Here is a 17,550-nt window from a genome sequence, read left to right on the forward strand (position 1 = left end):
CTCGCACCAGAGGACTCGCCATAGACTAGAATCTCTTCCTTGTCCGGAGGGAGCAGAGGGGTTGCAGGATTTCTTCTGCGCCTCTTGCGAAATAACTGAGTCCGGTTTTGGGTGCCCCTTAAGGCAGCTGGTCCATAGTCAGGTGTTTTGTACTTTTTATCTAGACGCAGTAGTACAGGGACCACGGTTGCTGGATTTTTCATAGCCTTAAGGCCTTCCTCCCACAGATGTTGCACTATAGGTATGGACCTTGTCTTCCGATAAGGTTCCTTGAAGTCATACAAGAAACATTCCGTGGCCACCGCAGGCATAGCAAACTTGAACTTGCCAGCTGCTCTTTCCATTAGCTGATGAAAACCCCCTACGTCTGGAATCCACCGGATGCGGACATGGGAATGGAGGGTCCTGAATGATGTATTCATCCCACTCAGTAGCTCATCCGAGGAATCATGGCTGTCTGCAGGTCTGGAAGGCTCTTGCGGAATTGATGCCTGTGGCTGAGGGGACGCCCGAGCAGGTAATTCAGGAGCAGCAGCTGAGGCAGGAGCCGAGACAGGTCCTGCAGGCGCTACTGGAGCCGGAACCAGCCCTGCAGCCTTAGATTTGTAGTCCTGCAGCATCTTATGCAGGTCCTGCAGAAAAGAAGATGGTACCGTAACCTTATCTTGACCTGAATAATGCTGTGATTGGCCCGCCTGATGAGAACCATCTTCCTGGTCATACCCTTCTTCAGAGTCCGTCTCCTGACACTTGACCAGAAGTTGAGGGACTATTAGCGTAGCTATAAGAGTCCTGATTATCCTCATCGGACTCCTCTTCATCAAATAGCAGAGCTGGTGGCAAGGGGGTTACTCTCCTCGGAGATGTCATCTCTGGCGTAATTCTTGTGACAAATAGTAATGAATATGCTACTTACCAGTATGCATCTGTTCTTGGCATGTAGGGCTGCTAACATTCATATCTTAGCATTAGATCGCCGCCTAGTGTTGGGTCTGGATGATCGCACATTGTTGTCCTGGAAGAGTCTTCGAAGTATCCTGAGATAGGTGGCTCCTCCCCTGGACTACAGTGCGCATGGGCATCGGCTCCATCCCCAGATTGTTTTTCGCCATTGTGGCAGAGGATGGAGTGAAAAGTGTAAAGGATGTCCATGCTAATGATTGAATACAATAGTATATCTGCAGCTGCGACAGGCACCGGGGAGGAGGGTGGGCGATATGAATGTTAGCAGCCCTACATGCCAAGAACAGATGCATACTGGTAAGTAGCATATTCAGTTCGAGGCATGTGGGCTGCTAAATTCATATCTTAGCATAGAATACATAGCAGTCCCTCCATCAGCGGCGGTTGCCCGTGCCAGCTGCAGAAACTTGAAAAAGTGTCTTGAGAACAGCCTGTCCTACAGCCGCTTGCTGTTTGGAATGTACATCAACACAGTAGTGTTTTGTAAAGGTATGTGGTGTAATCCACGTGGCTGCTCTGCAAATGTCCTCTAAAGGAATGTTCCCTAGGAAAGCCATGGATGCCCCCAATTTGCGTGTGGAGTGCGCCCTTGGGGGTATTGTTAAAGTGCGCTTGGCTTTTTGATAACAGATTTGAATGCACTTAACAATCCATCTGGCTATTCCTGCTTTGGAAATCGGGTTGCCTTTGTGTTGTGGTGAGAAGGCAACAAAAAGTTGTTTTGTTTTCCTAAGGTGTTGTGTCCTGTCTATGTAGTACATCAACGCCCTCCGTACGTCTAACGTATGGAGCATTCTTTCCGCCACTGTTTGTGGGTTCTGGAAGAATGCCGGCAAGTCGATAGTTTGGTTGAGATGAAAATGTGACACCACCTTTGGAAGGAATTTGGGGTTAGTACGTAGCACTACCCTATTTGGATGAATCTGAATGAATGGCTCTTGGATTGTGAGCGCTTGTAGCTCACTAACACGCCTTAGTGACGTAATAGCAATTAGGAAAGCTACTTTCCACGTTAGGAATTGTAGTTCACACGAGTGCAGTGGCTCAAATGGTGGTCCCATCAGTCTGGTGAGGACCACATTGAGGTTCCACACCGGAGCTGGCGGTGTTCTTGGGGGAATCACTCGTTTCAGACCTTCAAGGAACGCTTTAATGGCAGGCACCCTGAAGACCGAGAGATGCTGCCTGTTTTGAAGGTAAGCTGCGATGGCGGATAGATGTATCCGAATAGAAGTGAACGCTAGTTTGCACTTATAAAGGTGTAACAGATAGCAAATGATGTTAGGGATAGATGCATCTAGCGGGTTTATGTCATTGTCTGCACAGTAAATGACAAAACGCTTCCATTTTGCGGCATAGCATGCTCTGGTTGTCGGCTTCCTCGCCTCCTTGATGATGTTCATGCATTCAGGAGGTAGGTTGAGGTATCCAAACTCTAAGACTTCAGGAGCCAGATCGCTAGGTTGAGCTGTTGCGGATCTGGATGCTGAATTTCTCCATGGTTCTGCGTCAAAAGTCTGGGCGTGAGGCGCAGTCTTTGATGCGGTACCACTGAGAGTTCGAGGAACGTGGTGTACCAGGCCTGGCGCGCCCACGTTGGAGCAACTAGGATGAGTGTCATCGAGTGTTGCCTTAGTTCTCGCCACCAGTGGTATCAGAGGTGTCGGGGGAAAAGCGTACGCAAATTTGCCTGACCAGTTCATCCATATCGCATTGCCCTGCGATTGCGGGTGTGGGAACCTGGCGGCGAAGCTTTGGCATTTTGCGTTCTCCCTTGTGGCGAACAGGTCTATCTCTGGACGACCCCACCTTTGGAAGTACGGCTGGAGTACTGATGGATGTATCTCCCACTCGTGCATTTGATGGCTGTATCTGCTGAGCAGATCCGCCATCTGATTGTCCTTCCCTGGGAGGTGTTCTGCCATGAGGAAGATGTTCCTCTGAATGGCCCACTTCCACATGCTCTGAGCCAGGTGAGACAGCTGCGGTGAGTGGGTGCCCCCCTGCTTTTGGATGTAGTACATCGCGGTCATGTTGTCCGTCCGGACTAACACCACTTTGTTGCACAGACGTACAATGAAGGACTTGAGCGCCATGAAGATCGCCATCAGTTCTAGATAGTGGATGTGCATCTTCTGTTGCTGCGTCGTCCATAGTCCCTGCACCGTGTAAGTGAGCAGATGAGCTCCCCATCCCTGGAGAGATGCGTCCGTTGTCAGGATAACCTGTGGCACTGGCTCCTGGAACAGTCGGCTTTGCAAAGGTTGTGTGGAGTCCACCAATGCAGAGAGTCGTATGCCCGACTGGTAACCAACACTAGGTCTGTTAATTGTCCCTGAGCCTGTGTCCACTGATTTGCTAAGCACTCCTGGAGCGGGCGCATATGCAACCGTGCGTGAGGGACTATGAAGATGCAGGAGGCCATCATGCCTATCAACTGCATGAACACTCTCGCTGGAAGTGAGTGTCTTGGTCTGAACTTTTGGATTAGAGACTGCATGCTGTCTATCCTGACTTGGTTTGGTTGCGCCTTGGCCGTCAGGGTATTGATTGTCGCACCCAGAAACTGCCGGACATGTGCCGGCTGAAGGTGTGACTTTGGGTAATTCAACGAGAAACCCAGGTCGTGAAGGAGGTGAATGGTAGTCGACATGTCCGCGGCGCACTGTTGTTCCGACCTGGCTTGAACGAGCCAGTCGTCGAGGTAGGGGTAGACATGGATGTTCTGCCTCCTGAGGTGCGCTGCTACTGTCGCCAGGCACTTGGTAAACACCCTTGGGGCTGTGGTGACTCCGAAGGGTAGGACTTTGAACTGATAATGCGTGCCTTGGATAGTGAACCTGAGGTACTTTCTGTGGGACGGGTGTAGTGGAATGTGGAAATAAGCATCCTTGAGGTCTAAGGTTGCTAAGAAGTCTCCTTTGTTTAACATGGGAAGAATCTGTTGCAGTGTAAGCATATGGAAATGCTCTGACAGTATATACAGATTGAGGGGACGGAGATCCAGAATTGGTCTGAGAGATCCGTCCTTCTTTGGAATGAGGAAGTACAGGGAATATACCCCCGTGCCTTCCTCCCCCACTGGCACGAGCTCGATTGCTCCTTTTTGCAGCATCACCACCACTTCCTGCTGCAATAAGTGCAAGTGCTCTGCGGACATAGGTCTTTGCCTTGGTGGAATGTTGGGTGGAGTGGATTTTAACTCTAGACAATAACCGTACTGGATAAGTTGTCGCACCCACCTGTCTGTGGTGATGTTGATCCAGACGGGCAGGAACTGCTGTAGTCTCCCCCCGACAGGTGTTAAGTGGTCGGGGGGCAGTGACAGAGAGTCACTGATTGCTTGGGGCAGAGGAGCGTGAATTGTTGTTCCCTCTGCCGCGTCCTTTGTTGCTGTTTCCCCTGTAGCCCCTCTTGTTCTGTTTGGGGTACGAGGATTGTGCTCCACCTCTAGGGAATTGCGACTGCTGACCCATCTGTCCTCTGGTTACTCCACGGGCACCTGAGCGACGAAAACTATTGCCACGAAACTGCTGTGATTGTAGGGCCCTCATAGATTTAGCAGTTTCGGTGTCTTTTTTAATTTTTTCTAGGGTGGTGTCAACATCTGGACAAAACAGTCTATCAGGATTGACTGGTTGATTAAGTATGGTTGTTTGAATGTCAGGTTTAAACCCCGATATGCGGAGCCACGCCTGTCGTCTCAGCATGACACTAGTGTTAATGGCCCTAGCGGCTGTGTCCGCGGCATCAAGTGCACACTTTATGGCCGCGTTGGAGATCAGTTGTCCTTCCTGTATAATCATTTTGGTGCCCTCTTGAAACTGTGGAGGCAGGTGTTGCACAATTTGCTCTAGTGTGTCGTAATGTGACCTATCATAACGTGCCAGTAGTGCCTGTGTATTTGCAATACGCCAGAAATTGGCAGCTTGCGCAGCCACTCTTTTGCCTCCTGCCTCTAGCACTTTGGACTCCTTATCCGGGGGAGGAGCTTCACCCGTTGTTTGGGAGTTGGCCCTTTTACGGGCATTTGCGACCACCAGGGAGTCAAGCGGCAACTGTCCCCGAATGTATGCAGGGTCTGCAGGCGCTGGTCTGTACTTTTTTTCAATACGTGGATTGACCACCCTCGCCCTGGTAGGCTCTTTAAAGATGTCCGCAGCATGCTTGAGGACCCCTTTGAGCATAGGCAGTGTCTTTACAGTTCTTTCCGAAACTGAAAAAGTGTCGAATAGAAAGTCTTCTTCAACTGGGTCAGCATGCATGTCCACATCATGATTAGCAGCTGCCCTCTCAATGAGTGCATGGAAACCTGCAGAATCCTCTGTTGGGGATGCACGTGTACTGAAAGCCTGTGGGTCCTGTCCCACATTTTGGGTGCCTTGGTCCCCAATGTCATCATATGAATCCGGCTGTGCACCTGGTTCATTGACTGGGAAAGTGTATTGGTCATCTTCATCATAGCCCTCACTTTCAGAGTGGTCTGGAGACGGAGTTGGGCTCCTTCTTGGAGGGGGCTGGATAGGTTCCATGAGGCCTGAGGCGTCCTGTGGAAACTTTTTCTTCTTCAGGGGGATGACATAGGATTCCACCGGCTGTGAAGTGATCTTCCTTTTGTAAAGGGTCAATTTGCCCGTTTCTGCGTCTATAAAGCACTCCGAATCCTCTTCTGAGTCGAGTACTCGACCTGAAAGTGCCCCTGCCGTAGAAGATTCCGACTTCTTTGGCGTCGATTTTGATGAAAAGGCCTTCGGCGCCTCTTTTGGCGGCAGAAGGAAGAGGAGTTTACTTGCAGGCTTGACCGGAACGTCTGTCGCCTTCTGCGGCGATGGCGCCGGCGCCGACGAAGCAGAGGCCTTCTCCCTAATTCTTTGTAGTGAAGAAGCAATGAGAGACGCGTCGGTGACAGTGGCCTTTGGCACCGACGAGGAGGCCTTGCCTTCGGATCCGACGTTCTGTTGGTCCTTTTGAGGGTTGGACGATGATGCCACGTCCGCCGACCCCGAGTCCTTGGACCGATGCGCAGATGTGCCAGCCTCCGATCCGTGTGACTTTGACGGCTCTGCCTCTACCACGCGTCCGACAAACGAAGTCCCAGTCGGAGCTGGAGCCGTGTCGCTGGCTTTGGCGGGCTTTGCCGGCGTCGCAGCGCTTGTCTTGTGCGTGCCACCCTTCTTAGAGGATCTCTCCTCCGGCGCCGATTTCAACACTGTGGAATCGCCAGATTTCTTCGACTTCTGTGGACCGGAGGTCGACGGAGTCGATGAGGCAGCAGGCTTAGTCGTTTTTGGTGGTACGATCGCCATCTTAGGGACGCCCGAGTCCTTAAGTTTCGGTTTCGGGTCGGCCATTTTAGGTGTAGTCGATACCGTAGCTTTCAGTTTCGGTTTCGATACCCTCTGCGCAGCAAGTATGTCCGTGGCCGGGCCCGAAGGCGGGGCCGTGGCTTGCGCTACGGGGTCTTGGGTAAGGCCGACAGGCGATCCCGTGACCCGCTCTTTATGTCCGTAAACTTCGGGGCATAGCTCGTCCTCTGAGCTATCTTCCGCGGCCCCATAAACCTCTTCGACGTCCCCTACCTCGTCGACGTATTCAAGGCCTTGACCCACGACTCCGTCGTCGTCTTCCGGATCTGCCTCGACCTCCGTCTCAGGCGGGGAGATTTGAAGATGATGGCTGTGGTCCTCCTCTTCTTGGTCGTCGAAGATGTTATCTGGATCCGGGGCCGTTTGTTGGGCCTCAGGGCGCACCGCGCGCCGAATCTTGAGTGTCTTCTTGGACCTGAAACTCGCACAGGCCCTGCAGTTTCCTTCGTTATGGTCTGGCGAAAGGCATTTGTTACAGACCGGGTGCACGTCTATATGTGGGTATTTGGACCCACAGAGCGGACAGAGTTTAAACGGACTCCGCTCCATGTTGGAAACTCGCTGTCGAGTCGCGATGAGAAGGCCTCGATGTCCGAAGAGTGCAAATACTCCGCTGATTCCGGCTCCGAGAGACGGAAGAACTCGAGACCGCACGCAAACAATACCGACGTAAAGAACACAAGGCCTTTTGGCCGTTTAAAGTTATGTTTTCTCGGTTCCGACAGAGAGACGTCGAGACCGCATCCGAACCCAATGGCGGAAAAAAACAATCTGGGGATGGAGCCGATGCCCATGCGCACTGTAGTCCAGGGGAGGAGCCACCTATCTCAGGATACTTCGAAGACTCTTCCAGGACAACAATGTGCGATCATCCGGACCCAACACTAGGCGGCGATCTAATGCTAAGATATGAATTTAGCAGCCCACATGCCTCGAACTCCTTTTATCCGATGCCAAAATAGTAGATGGTTCTGTCGACTATGGTACTGTGCGTGCAGACGTAGTCGACGGAACATGCCTTGTGGACGCTTGTACACTCTACGACGAGATAGGCGTGGTCAATGATTAAATTGTCGACGATCCAGCCGTGGTTGTTAAAGTTGTCGTCGTCGAGGCTCTAGTCAACGACACGTCGTCGCTATCTTTGTCGACGCGGCCTCTCCTAGTTTACCTCGCCGTCGCTGTAGTAGTCGACGCCTTCGACGATGCAGTCGGTGACCCTTCCGTCGACGCTGTTGGAACCGTCGTCGACGCTTCCTTTCGACAATCCCTTCGTTGTTGAACGTCCCGTCGACGGAACCTCAGTTGACGACGCCTTAGTCTTAGAGGACTTGGTACTCCTGTCAGAAGATTGGGAAGAGGGTTTCTTGAAGGCTGGATCAGTCTTCGAACCCTTAGAAGGTCCTACCCTCTCCTTTTCACTATGGTGAGGAGATTCGCCTGGACCTAGGCTCTCAGACTCTCTGGGGGTCTTTTTTTAAGGCCTTAGAAGGATGTTCCACAGAAGGGGAACCCCTACCCCTTTTGACTGACCTTCTAGATGACACCGCTGACTATGAATCCTCACTGTCACTGGAAACTCTTTCCTTTCCTTCTGTTTCTGAAGCCAGGTCAGAAGTCTACCAGCACGATCCCGGAGGGTCTTGGTAGAGAAAGTGCGGCAGATCTTGCAGTCCTCTGCCTTATGATCCAGATAGAGGCAATAGATACAATCCTTATGGTTATCCTCCATAAACAACCTTTTCTTGCCACAGGTGGAACATGGCTTGAAAAAGGCCTTTTCCTTGTCAGCCATCCTTTTACAATCCTGAAGAGAAAACTTGAAGAAAAAACCTTTGAAAAGCGATGAAATGAGCACAACATGCAGTAGAAAAATCTGAGGCTCTGAGGTTCCTTCAGGAGGAATCTATGGGGTGAGGCACTTCTGATTGGCTGATGCCTAAGTTTGGTCTATTTTGCAAAGAGGGTGATCTGCTACAAAAGGGAATGAGGCCTAGGCCTTTTTCTTTCTCTTTTGTACCTGCTATGGTATTCTGCTATGGTATTTGTTACCGAGACTCCCATTCCGACGACTGGGAAAGATACAAAAGCATGGGAATCTATAAAAGTTCCAATACTGGGGCAAGTTACTTTTACGTTCCTTTTTCTAACTGCGTGCTGGTTGCCTAGATTTAGCATTGGGACATGTCCTGCAAACAGGTGGGAATGAATATGCTACTTACCAGTATGCATCTGTTCTTGGCATGTAGGGCTGCTAACATTCATATCTAGTGCATAGATCGCCGCCTAGTGTTGGGTACGGATGATTGCACCTTGTTGTCCTGGAAGAGTCTTCCAAGTATCACGAGATAGGTGGCTCCTCCCCTGGACTACAGTGCGCATGGGCATAGACTCCATCCCCAGATTGTTTTTTTCCGCCATTGGGTTCGGATGTGATTTCGACGTCTCCTGTTCGGAATCGATAAAACAACTTCTTAAAAGCCAAAAGGCTTTCTTTACTTCATCGGTATTGTTCGCGTTGGGTCTCGTGTATACTCCGGCTCGTCGAGTCGGATATCGGAGGAGTCGGGTGACTCTTCGGTCATCGAGGCCCTGTCGACGCAGCAAGACCCTGACGATTCTACGATGGAACGGAGTCTGTTCAAGTACTGCCCCGTGTGTGGTTCGAAGTACCCACACATCGACGTGCACCCTGTGTGCAACAAGTGCCTATCGCTGGACCACGACGAGGCCAGCTGTATGGCCTGTTCCAGATTTCGATCGAAGAAGACGACCAAGCTTCGGCGCGTGGCGCGCCTCGAGGCCCAGCGATCGGCCTTGCACCAGTGGGCATCTTCGACAGCCCCGATGCAGGCGAGTAAGAACTTCACCTGCAGATTTCACCTCCATCGGCGGAGGTAGAGTTCGACTACGGAGAGGACCAAGACCTCGAAGAAGACGTCGAGGAGGTAGGGGACGACGAAGAACCTTTTGGGGCCGTGGAAGATAGCTCGGAGGATGAGCTATGCCCGTACAAACTATTACAAAGGCTCAGGTCACGGGATCGCCACAAGGCCTTACCCACGACCCTACACCTCGCTCCTCGGCCCCGCCTCCTGGCCCGGCTACGGACACCTCTGTGGAGCCGCCATTGCCTAAATCGAAACCGAAAGTGAAACCTTCGGGATCGACCAAATCTAAGATGGCCGACGCAGCGCCGAAACCGAAGACGCCATTGACTGCGTCGTCGTCGGAGCCCTCGAAGCCGAAGAAGGCTGTCGAACAGGCTAAAGTGCCTAAGGTGGTCAAAGAGCCGAGCTCGAAAGCAGTCGCCCAGCACTCGAGTAAGGTGGTCGAGTCGAAGCCGGCCGTCGAGACGTCTGTCAAGCCTACCGCATCTACAGGCAAACAGGCCGTTGAGGCCAAATCGGCAAAGGGCACCGAGCCAAAGTCTGGAGCCACAACGCCAAAGGGAAAGTCCGCCGATCCGAAGCAGTCGACGCATGGGGCCGTGGATGGTGGCGGACGCGCAGTTGTCGAGAGTAAGTCTGCGCCTTCACCAGAGAACATGGATTCGTCAACGCTCCAATCTTCCCCTGGGGGTGGATCGAGGTCCTCAGTCGGGTCGACGAGACCGTCCGCTTCTTTCACCAAGCAAGTGGCAGACTCCCTCAAACGGATTCGGGAGAAAGAGTTGACGTCGGTGCCGAAGACACCCTCGGTACCTACTCCGGTAGCGGCACCGAAGAAGACCTCCAAGCTGCTCCTCTTTACTCTACCAGCCAAGGTGGTGCCAAAGGCCTTTGCGCCACGGTCGGTGCCTAAGGACTCAGAAGGGGTAAGGCATACTCAACTGAGTGGAAGTTTGAGTCGACAACCCTTGTTAGAAGAGCAGTCGGAACAGTATATCGACGCCGACACGGGAAAATTAACGCTCTACAAGAAGATTACTTCACAGTGAATCTGTATGAATGGCTCCTGGATAGTTAGTGCCTGAAGTTCACCAACTCGTCGTAGCGATGCTATTAGGAAAGCCACTTTCCACGTCAATAATTGAATCTCGCATGAGTGTAGAGGCTCAAAAGGTGGACCCATCAGCCTGGTGAGGACCACGTTTAGGTTCCATACAGGCGCTGGTGGGTGTTGGGAGGAATAACTCTTTTGAGTCCCTCCAGAAAGGCTTTGATGGCAGGCACTCTGAAAAGTGAGAGATGCTGCCTGTTTTGGAGATCAGCTGCTATTGCGGACAAATGTATACAAATGGAAGCATAGGCCAGATTGCATTTGTAGAGATGTAACAGATAAATGATGTGAGTAGATGCATCTAGCGGGTTGATGTTGTGGTCGGCACAATAAACGACAAACAGCTTCCATTTTGCCGCATAACATGCTCTGGTGGTGGGGGGGCGTGGCTTGGGCGCCGATGGCGATGATCGCCTGAGAGCTCGGCTCCGGGACTGAGCCCGGGATTATCCTGTAAATCGGAGGCCGTGGGGCACCCTAACCCCCGCAACCTGTTGATCGGCCCGACTGGAACCTGCTGAGGCACCTGGCGCAGCCCGGACGAGTGGTGATCCGCCGGAAAATCGAGGTTTGTGGTCCAGAGAAGAGCGACCCAACATGGCGCCCAGACCCCATTGTCCCCTCGGACGGGACCATTAGACTGGAGGAACATCGCTGGTTGCAGCGCGCCCTCCACTCTTTTGTCTTCCTGGGATGTGAGGATCTGGACTTTGAACTGATGGGACTCTGGCACTGGAGATTGCGCCTGGATGGTCGGATGCCCCCACCATAGTGGACCTCGGCACACGGACGCCTGGAGGCCCTGACGGTGGCACCGACCCCCTTCACAGCACTTGGCTGCATCTCCCCGATCGACCCGATCCCATGGGAAGCACAACCCTTTGGCGCCACAAAGTCTCTGGTGGTGTCGGTGACCCTCGCTCCGGGTCCTCGTTAACCAGACGGGCCTGCCCGGCCTGGCGCTGAGTGTCTCCGCCTCCTCCTCAGTGCTCTCCGACGACGCGGTGGTGGCGCGAGCCGAAACTGTGGAGGTCCAACAGGCCCTGGAGAAGAGGATCGCCAGCCCTCCGCCCGAGGGCCAGCAATCGGGAGAGTCATAGCCGACGCCCGCCCTCGGTGGCGCCTTTGCCTGGGTCCACACTGTGCGCTTCCCGCGACATGGGGAAACCAAGGGGGGCCAAGGGGACTACCCCAGCCACCTCTGACTCGGAGGCCCCGGACAAAGAGGACCGTGGAGACCCAGGGAGTGCTGGTGGAGGACCATTGCAGCAACAGTTTGACCGCGTCCTGGAGGCGATCGCGACCACACGCTCGGCCCTTCAACAGGACATTGCCCAGGTGGCGACGAGCCTGGGCCTCCTTAGAGCGGATCACGGCAAGCTTTCGGACAGGGTCAAGGACGTGGAAGGCTCGGTGAAAACCTTGGAGCCGGCGCAGCGAACCTTGGCCGCGACAATGAAAGATGCCCTGTCCCGGATTTCTGCTCTGGAACAGCGAGCGGAAGATGCGGAAGGCCGTAACAGGCGCAACAACGTCCGAGTGGTAGGCCTGCCGGAGAAGATAGAGGATGGCGACATGGTGGCCTACTTGGAAGCCTGGCTCCAAGACACGGTGGCCCAGGAGGGTTTATCCTCTTTCTACACCCTTGAACGAGCTCATAGAGTCCCAGCGAGGCCACCACAACAGGGCCGTGCACCGCGTCCGGTGGTGGCACGCCTATTGCATTTTCGCGACAGAGACCTCATCCTCAATGCCGCCAGACATAATGGCCCCTTTAAGGTGGAGAACAGCCAGGTGAACATCTTCCCGGATTACACCTATGAAACCCAACGCAGGCGGTTTTCATTCTTGGCAGTCAAGCGCGAGCTCCGGAGCGAGGGCATCCAATACTCGCTCCTATTTCCTGCAAAGCTCCGCATCATTGTCGATGACAAGACTCAATTTTTTGATACCCCGGAGGATGTCTGTAACTGGCTTGAACTCTATAGAGCTGGGAAAGATGGTTTCACCTCCGCATCTCAGCTAGCGGTGGAGCCGGGACAGCGACGGCGGTCTAAGAGGATACGGAGTCGCCGGGGCCGGTCGGGCGGACCTTCAACTGCGGAGACTTCGACGGAGCGGAAGGGAGTGTTGGAGGTGTTATCTGCACTATCTGGTTCACGAGACGGTACCATTGAAGAAGAAGAGGACCCTGGTGACGAGGGAGCACCGACGGACTCGGAGGACTCTGTGACGGATAGCGTCCACACGCCGGTGATCACATCGAAATCGGTTGAGGACCTTGTGGATGGACAGGGTTGACGGGGTGAGCTGCATCCTTTTGGGTGGGGGCCCGAGGCGGGGGTGGCGGGAGCCGATGGTTGATCATGATCTCCGGAGGAGTGGGAGGTGGGGTGCCTTGCTCTTGCCCCGAGGGTTTTCGATACGGTTTTGGGCTTGCTTTAGTCCTGGTAGCCAGGGCATCGAGGGCCCACTGCCACCGCCCAGCCCGCACCTGGCCCTTAAGGCCTTCCTACGGTGGCGACCGCAGGATTAGTTGGGGACAAGGGGATTTCTGAGGGCATGGTTTGGATGGGAACTGAATGGTGCTATTTGGGTCCTGTTCTGGGGAGGGTGGGCAGGGGTTTGGTTAGAATAAGAGTTTGAGTTTTGGTTGGGGAAAATGGCCGCCATCAGTGCTGGGTTGATTGTTGTTCGTTCTTTGTTGGGACCCAGATGGGGAGACTTTGCACAAACAATATGGGACAATGGCTGATGTTGCTAATGTGAGATGTATCACTTGGAACGTGCGGGGGCTTCACACCATGTCTAGGAGGCACAAAGTCCACGCTTATTTAGTGCGTAGGGGAGTACAAATGGCGCTGCTGCAGGAGACCCATCTGAACAAGGCGGAAGGGGCAGCGCTACAGCCTAGGTGGAGGGGGCAGGTCTTTTACACATCGTACTCCGCGTATGCCAGGGGGGCGCTAATTTGGATTAGAGCTGGGGTTCCCTTCCAGGTCACAAACTCAGTGGTAGATCCAGAGGGGCGCTACGTGGCCATATTGGGCACTCTGGGGGGGAGGGACCTAAACGTTTGCTGTGTGTATGCACCCAACATGGACCAGATTGCCTTCCTTTCCAGGTTTTCGGGCTCGTTGGCCCACTTTTTCACTGGGCCCCTCCTGCTCGGTGGAGATTTCAATTCAGTAGTGGATGTGGAGACCGACCGCTCGCATCCGCCCCTCCCTGACTCTCCGGTCTGTCGTGTGGCTAAAGGTCGTGGGGACTGGCAGTTGCGCTGGGGTCTGACGGATATTTGGAGGGCGCAACACCCCGACACTAGAGATTATTCCTACTTTTCGGGCCTCCACGAGTTACACGTTCGGTTGGACGGATTTCTTGGCTCGACTGAACTGGTTTCAGCGGTGGTCCGCTGAGTATTTGACTAGGACCATCTCGGACCATAACCCCCTCCTGCTGGCCCTTCGCTGGTTTCCTGGGGCGCCTGCGGTGCCCACCTGGAAGTTACGTCCCGAGATCCTCGAGGACACTGTATTCAGAGCGGACTTAGGAGATAAGATCGCGGAGTACTTCGCGTCCAACAGGGGCACCGCGAGCTCGAGGGCGCTGGAATGGGACGCTTTTAAGGTGGTGGTGGTGAGGGGTTACTGCATCACCAAGGTAGGTATGAGGCGGGTTATCCTCGATGACTTAGATATTGCCGATCGGAGGCTCCGTGAGTTGGAACTCCGCCGCCCCGGACACCCTGAACTCCAGGGACGCACGGCGGAGGCGAAGGAGGCGGTGGTGGCGGCGGTCGAGCGGCAGCGCTGCTTCGACTACAAGGCCTATACGGTTCGGTCCCTCGCAGAGGGGGATAGGTCGAGCGCATTGCTGGCGTGGCTGGCTAACCCTACGCGCCAGACCTCACTGACGACGTCCATGCGCATGGCGGACGGGACCGTGGTGCACACTCAGCCTGAGATTCTGAGCTGCTACCGGCACTACTACGACCATCTGTATCGCAGTCGCTCTGCCAGAGACCCTGACCCTCGAGGATTATCTACGGCCCCTGGAGCTCCCAACGGTGGAGCCTGACGTGGCGAAAGCCCTGGGGTCCTATATCGAACTGGGGGAGATCCGCAGCGCCATTAAAAAGATGGCGCGGAATAAGACCCCGGGCCTAGACGGCCTTCCTGTAGAATTTTATGCAGCCTATGCTGATTTCCTAGCCCCAAGATTGGTGATCGTATATAGAGAGGCGAAGAGGCTTGGACGACTCCCCGGCTCGATGCGCGAGGCCTTAGTGGTTCCCCTCCTCAAACCGGGGCAGGACTCGGCAGATCCGGCGTCCTATCGTCCCCTATCGATGCTGACAGTCGATTATAAAATTCTTAGCAGCATCTTGGCCTCGAGACTGCTTGGCCACATGAGCTCCCTGGTACATGAGGACCAGGCTGGGTTCATCCCCAAGCGAAACACGACCATGAACATCCGTAGGTTGTTCCGCTTGCTGGGGGAACCGCTCGTGGACGCTCCGTGCCCGGTGGTCCTATCGGTAGATTTAGAGAAGGCATTTGATAGCCTGGAATGGGACTACCTGCACACTGTTACGGCGGTTCGGCCTCGGCGAGGGTTTTATCAGATGGACCACGGTCTTATATACCTCTATCGGCCAGGGTTCGGGCAGGCCTGCTAATTTCCTCACAATACCCGGTGGAGAGAGGCACGAGACAGGGCTGCTCGTTATCCCCTCTTCTCTTCGCGCTGGCGGTGGAGCCTCTCGCGCTGCTACTCCGATCGGGAGCCCATTATAATGGCTTCTGGACACCGTCGGGCCCGCACTACATTTCGCTATACGCCGATGACCTGTTGCTCTTCCTTGAAGACCCGGTTGTTGCCCTACATGGAGCTGCGACGGCGCTCACGGCGTTTGGGGAGGTCTCGGGCCTCCAGGTGAACTGGGCTAAGACATGCCTTTTCCCGGTTCGCAGAGGCACCCCCAGCCCTGCTCTCGATAGAGAGATTAGATGGGAACCTGACTGCTTTAAGTACCTGGGAGTGTATGTCTACCATGAACCATCTGACCTCCTAGACGGGAACATTGCCAGATGCAGTCGAGCGCTGCGGGGTAGTATGGACTTCTGGGCTACGTTACCGCTTTCGATGGCAGGGCGGATCGCTTTGCTCAAAATGGTGGCGCTTCCCCGGTTGCTGTATTATTTCCGGGCACTACCGATCTGGATTCCGCCGGCCACGTTTAGACTCTTACGGTCGATGATAGTCGGATTCCTCTGGGGCTCGGGCCGCCGAAGAGTGGCCCTCAAGACCCTGATGAGGCCGAAAGCCGAGGGTGGGCTTGCGGTGCCGGACTTTGAGAAATACTATCTAGCGGCGCAGCTCCAGACCTTCACCCAGAAGATCGCCAGGGAATTCCGGGGCCCAGAGGACAGGAGAGGTACGGGGACAGCCAGGCATGTTCTCTCCTTCATAGCGCTACGACAACGCTTGGCCTTGCAAGACCTGTCGCTGGAGGAGAAGACCGTTCGCCTGTGTTGGAACCGAGCCCACGCCCGAGGCCAATTGCGATTACCGTATGCGCCTGAAATACCTTTAGGGATGCTGACGGCCTTGCCCCATGGCGGTGATTGGTCACGGTTGGCGGACTGGGAGGACGCGGGACTGCAGTTGGTGGGGGACCTCTATGAGGATGGGGCGCTCTTGCCCTTTCAGGAGCTCATTGACCGCTTCGAGGTTCCCCGCGGAGACTTCCTATTGCACTCGGCCCTGGTCCGAGCGATCCAGGCGCACTGGAAATGCGGGCAAGAGGAGCCCCTTACGTCTCCGGTGTGCCAATAAGTCATGATGTCTGCGGGCACGGTGAAGGCAGTCACTTGCCTCTACGGCAGACTGATCAATGAGGGGCTGACCCCCCCCTCACGACCTTGAGAGCCCGTTGGGAAGCGGACATAGGCAAGGAGATTCCGGAGACGACCTGGTCCCAACTCGTGCGGCGGGCTTGGAAGGGCACGCGCCATGCCCGCTTTCAGTTGGTCCACTATTACGTACTCCATAGGGCATATCTGACTCCGGCGAAAATCCAACAGTATTTCCCCACGGGCTCGGCGAACTGCCCTAGATGCCCGGCGCCAGACCTCCTCCATATGTTGTGGGCCTGCCCGGGATTGTCCTCCTACTGGGAGGAAGTGGGGAAGACCCTGGAGGAGGTGACAGGGAGATCCTTGTCGGTTGATGCGGCAGTGGGACTCTTGCATTGGTTTCCACATACCCCCAAAACCAAAATTTCCAGTAAATTCATTGATTTGGGGCTTCTCCTAGCTAAGCGAGAGGTGACCAGGAACTGGAAGGCACGGGCTGGTCCGACCGGGAGCAGGTGGCACAGCGAACTCTTGAAGTGGGCAGCGGGTGAAAGTACGCTGAGATACCAACTAGCTGGGAGACAGCATAACGAGAAGGCACAGGAGGCAGCGCTAGAATGGGAAACATTAGTGCAGGCCCTCAGGGATTATTGCGCCCCCAGCGACTCTGACAGTGAGGGAGCAGCGCGCCCCGAGTCCCGTTAGGCGATTGCAATTCATGTTTCTGATACTCTCCTCATGGGTCCTCTCATGAATCCTACTGCGGCTGCTACCATACACTGATGGCGGGGTTGGGTTGGGTGGGGAACGATTTGGGTTATAGTGTTTTATGGGAGGGGTTTTCTTTGGGGTTTTATAGGCTTGTTTAGAAAAGCAGATGACGGACAGTGAACTATCCGGACCAGCTTTGCTTCCCTGCTGTACCCCCATTGGATTTCGCCGCCCGACCGTTCGGTTGTGGGCTGAATGGCTGTATATGGGTACATGTTACTGGGGGATGATGGGATGCATTTCATTGGATCTATACTGCTGGTCGTATATGTAACAATTTGCTAATTCCTGCAATAAAAATATATTTAAAAAAAAAAAAAAAACATGCTCTGGTGGTGGGCTTTCTTGCCTCCCTTATGATATCCATACAGTCAGGAGGCAAGTTGAAGTAGCCAAATTCTAAGATCTCAGGAGCCAGATCCCAGGTTGAGCTGTTGCGGATCTGGATGCTGAATGTCGCCATGGCTCTGTGTCAAAAGCCTGGGTGTGAGGTGCAGCCTTTGATGTGGTACCACGGATAGTTCTAGAAACGTGGTGTTCCATGGTTGGCGTGCCCATGTTGGAGCAACTAGGATGAGAGTCATCGA

General features: G+C 54.2%; 1 protein-coding gene across 1 annotated transcript in view; it reads right to left on the bottom strand.

The window, feature by feature from the left end:
• Nucleotides 1-17,550, bottom strand: part of PPP1CC (protein phosphatase 1 catalytic subunit gamma) — a 275,755-nt gene that overhangs the window by 115,151 nt on the left and 143,054 nt on the right. The window lies entirely within an intron of this gene.

This window comes from Lissotriton vulgaris, chromosome 11, assembly GCF_964263255.1.
Source record: "Lissotriton vulgaris chromosome 11, aLisVul1.2, whole genome shotgun sequence".
Classification (NCBI taxonomy): domain Eukaryota; kingdom Metazoa; phylum Chordata; class Amphibia; order Caudata; family Salamandridae; genus Lissotriton; species Lissotriton vulgaris.